Below are 5,301 nucleotides of genomic sequence, written 5' to 3' on the forward strand. Positions count from 1 at the left end.
TATCCTACTCTCATTTTCCTTTAACCCTGTTCATTCTCAAAAGTATTTTTCATGTCTCTACCAGCTCCTCCAATACACCCTCCTGTCTATCAGGCCCTACTTCTCTTATCCCTTGTCCCTCCTGCTTTCCTGTAGGCTAAGACAATTTTCTATACCCAATTGAATGTGTCTTATTCCCTCTCTTTGCCAATTCAGAAGGCTAAGGTCCTAGCACTTCTCTCTCCCAACTTACCTTATCTTCTTGTTCACTCTAAAAGCTCTTTACTGACTCCTTTATGTGAAATAACTTTTCCTTATTCTATCCCTCCCTTCCATTCTCCCAGTGCATTCTTCTTTCTCATCCTTTAATTTTATGTTTTTGTTTGTTTTTTGTTTGTTTTTGTTTGTTTTTTAGGTTATCATCCCATCACATTCAACTCACACCCATGTCCTTCTAACTGCCCTAAAATGAGAACATTCTTAGAAGTTAAAAGTATCATATTTTAGTGTAGTAATGTAAAAAGTTTAACTTCATTCAACCCCTTCATGATTTCACTTGCATTTTTATCATTTTACGTTCCATTTTAGTCTTCTGTTTGAATTTCAAATTTTCTATTCAACTCTGGTCTTTTCATTAAGAATACTTGAAAATTCTCTTTTATTGAATATCCATTTTCCTCTGGATGGATTGCACTAATTTTTTTCTTCTGGATAGGTGATTCTTGGTTACAATCTAAGATCCTTTGCCCTCTGGAATATTATAATCTGAGTTCTCTAGGGATGGGGATCAGGTGCACTAAAACCTATCCACATCGCCCAGTGACCTTGCAGGGCACTGTGTGAGGCTTGCCAATCTTGTTCCCCAGTAGCCATGTCTCACAGGAATGATGGACAGCTTGGCCAGAATAGCTGTGGCCACTTCCTTGGAACACTTGACACCCAGGCCAACATGGCCATTGTAGTCACTGATGGCCACAAAAGCCTTGAAGCTGGTACGTTGTCCAGCTCTAGTTTGTTTCAGAACAGGCATTATCTTCAGAACCTCATCTTTCAATGAAGATCCCAGGAAGAAATCTATGATCTCAGACTCCTTGATATGAAGGGAGAAAAGATAGATCTCTTCCAAAGAGGTGATCTTCATGTCCTTGACTAGCCAGCCCAGCTTAGTGACAGGAACCCACTCTTTGTCTTTGACCTTTCCTCCCTGGGCCCTGCAGCTGTGGTCACGGCCTCAACCATGGCCCCGACCACGACCTTGGCCCCCACTGCCGAAGCCACCATGGAAGCGACCTCAGCCTCCAACTTCGGGGTCCCTGGGGCCACCCAATCCTCCTGCAGCACTGGCGTCGTTTGCTATTTGGTGTTCACTAGAAGTAGAAGGAGTTGCTTACATTTCTAATGGCTCCTTAGGGTACCTAGGCATATCACCTGTATTCCCCCTGACCTTCTTGTGGTTATATTTCTATGATTTCATCTGTATAGGAAACTTCTTATTGAAAAATCACTTCCATCAATGAGGCAGTCAGTAACTCTTCTGTAATTTCTAGTCTTTAGGATTTGCCAAGAGCCATTAAAAGGTAAAGTGCTTTTTTATCCAAAGTCAAATATATAGCGTATCTCAGAGATAGGACTTAAACCCAAGTTTTTCTGATTCCAAGACTAGCATCCATTCCTAGCCCAAATGCCTTATTGTGCTTTCTAATGATAGAGGGGGAAAATGTCCTTCCCTTTTTCTTTATCTTTTTTTTGTTGTTGAGTTAGCATTTTTTTATTAATTTATTTTGATTTACCAACAGTCCCTTCCATAAACTCTTGAGTTTCAAATATTTTTCCCTCTCCCTCCCCACCTCCCTCCCCAAGAAAGTGCACAATCTGATGTAGGCTCTACATATACATTTCTATTAAGCATATATTCACATTAGTGATGTTGAAAGTAAGAATTAGAACCAATAGGAGGTACCAGGACATACCTATCAGATTGGCCAACATGACAAAATAAGAAAATGATAAATGTTGGAGAATATGTGGGAAAATTGGAACACTAATGCATTGTTGGTGGAGTTGGGATATGATCCAACCATTTTGGAGAGCAATTTGGAACTCTACCCAAAGGGCCATAAAAATGTGCATACTTTTTCACCCAGCAATACAACTTCTGGGCTGTATGCCAAAGATATTATACAAATGGGAAAAAGACCCACTTGTACAAAAACAAATGGGAAAAGGACCCACTTGCCCAAAAATATTTATAGCAGCTTTTTTTTTGGTGGCAAAGAATTCAAAATTGAGAGGATGCCCATAAATTTGGGAATGTCTTAACAAGTTGTGGTACATGAATGTAATGGAATATTATCATGCTATAAGCAATGAAGAGCAAGCAGACTTCAGAAGAACTTGGAAAGATTTGTATGGTCTGATGCTGAGTGAAGTGAGCAGAACAAGGAGAATGTTGTACACAGTAACAGCCATATTGTGTGATGACCAATATTGATAGACTTAACCCTTCTCAAAAACACAAGTATCTAAGACATCTCCAAAGGCCTCGTTATAGAAAATGCTATGCCTAAGAAAGAACTATGGAGTTTGAATGCAGATTGAAGCATGCTATTTGCTATTTTTTTCTTCTGCTCTTTCCTCTTTCTGATATTCCCCCTTTATTTTTCTTTACTTTGCCGTGGTCACCATATGTGACCACAAATAACTTTAACATTATTATTTCTATCTTGTTTAGTTTACATTGATCTCTGCCTTCCCTCTTCATGCCACCTTCTATTTTAGTTCCTGGTAATCCCCCTGTCATTTTTTTTTCCATTTTAGATGTAAACTTTTAAAATAAGTCCAGAATATCTTTAATTATAGTTAGTGTGCATGTTTTGATTATTTCCAAACTGTCACTCTTAAAAAAATATTAAAGTCCTTCACCCATTTGAAATTACCCCAAATGATTTGAAATTACTGAAGTGCTTCATTCCTTTGATAGCTTCTTAAGTGTGCATCAGCATCAATCTCACAGAAAACCCTGGATCATAAACTATAGATGATCCTAAAATTACCTTACCATCTTTCCTTGGAAGAGCATTCAGGCTTCCAAATTAAAAGCAAGGCTCTTACAAAAATCCTGTAGAATCCTAAACAGCTTAGAATTCTTCAAGCGTAAACCACAGAAAATGAATATTTTTTTTTATTCATAGCCAAAACGTAGTGACTTCTACCAATATATATTTATATTTATTTAGGACTTTTAAGTGAAATAATTATCAGTGCTGATTATTTGTAATCTTATATTATTATTCAATAAAGGAAATTATGTTAAGATAAATTATGATAATATAAGATGTAAACAAAGTCCAAACAAGACTATAATTACCTAGTGAAATGAAAATATTCTCAAGATTCCATCAGGAGAATTCAACAGGTTGGGTAAATTATTCATACAGTTTAGATATGATTATAAAGAGGGGATGAATTATTAGATAATCTTCCATCTGGCTTCTATGAGCTTGATTTTACCTCTCTAGAGACATTCATTATGTATTGGATGCTGACTCATTTGGAGATATCAACATAGAAACCATCTTCCTGGTTTGACAATGACTGGGTAAAGCCTATTCACAGTTTTCCAGTTTAGGTAAGTTTATCCTGTCCAATTTCCATGAAAATACCCTCTTTTCATGTCTATATTGAGCCTTAATCATATTTGTTCTTCAGGTTTTCAATGTAAAGAAGAAAAGGGGCACAATATTTAAGTATTAAACCATTCTGCTTAGAGTTAAGTAAAAAAATAATACTTGGATTTAGAAGCATAAGTAATGAATTCAAATCCCATATCTACTTTTTGCTACCTAATCAAGCTTGAGCAAGTCACTTAACCTCCAATGATTCCTTTTCTATTGAACAATGGATTGGAATTTAGTCACATAAGTACATTCTTGTATTAAATCTCTGAATCTATTGCATGTACTCTACTCATGAGAAGAATTAGAAGAATATCTGATATTTTCTTATCATGATGTTAATCACAGAATTTTGATATTGAATGGAATTCCATGGAATCTTATCTTCATGGAGAGTGCATAAATGTGACAATTAAGATATTGAGAGAAATGATTAGTTCTCTCTCATATTCATAGCCACGTATTAAAACTGAGGAGATCCAAGATCCAAGCTTCCCCCACCCCTGTCTTATTTCCTTGTCCAATCTGTCAAGGACAAGCTTGATGGAGGATAAGATTAATATTCTCCTCATTCTAGGTATTGCTCCTTAAACCAACTGGAAGTTGGGTGGGGGATGTAGATTCTTCAAGATTGTGCAAGGCTGGTGGTGGTCTGGGTATAAAGGTAATCTCTGTTCAAAGAGTGATATGATATAACTTTCAGCCCCTCATTAAAGTGAACTCACTTCTCTCTGTAAAGTCCACTTCTCATTAATTTTTTAGTGACCAGAGTTGATTGCCACCCTCAGGAATGCTATTCTTCCAAAAGGGCATATAAGCTGTGTGTCCATTGTCATGATTGTTTTTAGTCTAAGAGAAAGACAGCCAAATGACCATCATTTTAAAATAAACATGCTGACATTATTAATACAATGATTAAATTACCTACAAATTATATCTCTTGAACCTTTTAAACACAGCAATATTATTGATAACTTTGGAGAATCAACAGTCAATAAACACAATAGTAAATGACATGCCCTCTACTAAACAGCTAGGGATATAAAGAAAGACAAAAGATACTCCCTGCCCTCAAAGTGCTCATAATACAATGGAAGGTGACAATACATAAAAAGAGGCTGAAATGAAGGGAGGGAAAATTCCTAGAGGCATAATGAGGTCCTACAGCTGGGCAGGAAATGATAACAGGATACCGCAACTTTCCTCCTTAAATGGAGGATCTAGGCAATGATATTTAATGTCCACTGTCCCACACTATTCCATACCCCTTTGCAATCAGAAAGTAAGAGTGACCTCAGAGGCAGGGAGTACTAAGAAAGTATGAGTTTCAGAGCTCATATTATTTTTCAGGGTGATGAGTTTTTGGAGACCAAGGTAAATTCTAGAAGAGTTGTTTTAATTGAGTGATGAGGTTGAAGCCCAGATTATAAAATGTTGAGGAACAAATTAGAGACAGTAGAGAGGTGTAATGTCATGAGATTTTTAGTTATTTCTTTTTCTTCAAAGAACAGAGATGACATGGGCCCATTAAAGCAGCAAGGAAGAAATCAGTAGAGTACTAAAATACATGTTGAAGATTAATGAGAAACAAGAAAATTATGGTGAAAATCTGCCAGACATGATGGGAGGGTCAAGAGGATATCTTGAG

At 36.7% G+C, this 5,301-nt stretch overlaps 1 pseudogene; it reads right to left on the reverse strand.

Moving 5' to 3' along the window:
• Nucleotides 1–737: 737 nt before the first annotated feature.
• Nucleotides 738–3,040, reverse strand: LOC110213292 (small ribosomal subunit protein uS5 pseudogene; annotated as a pseudogene).
• Between the last annotated feature and the right edge of the window lie 2,261 nt (nt 3,041–5,301).

Source organism: Phascolarctos cinereus, unplaced genomic scaffold (genome assembly GCF_003287225.1).
Source record: "Phascolarctos cinereus isolate Bilbo 61053 unplaced genomic scaffold, phaCin_HiC Scaffold_726;HRSCAF=1367, whole genome shotgun sequence".
NCBI lineage: Eukaryota > Metazoa > Chordata > Mammalia > Diprotodontia > Phascolarctidae > Phascolarctos > Phascolarctos cinereus.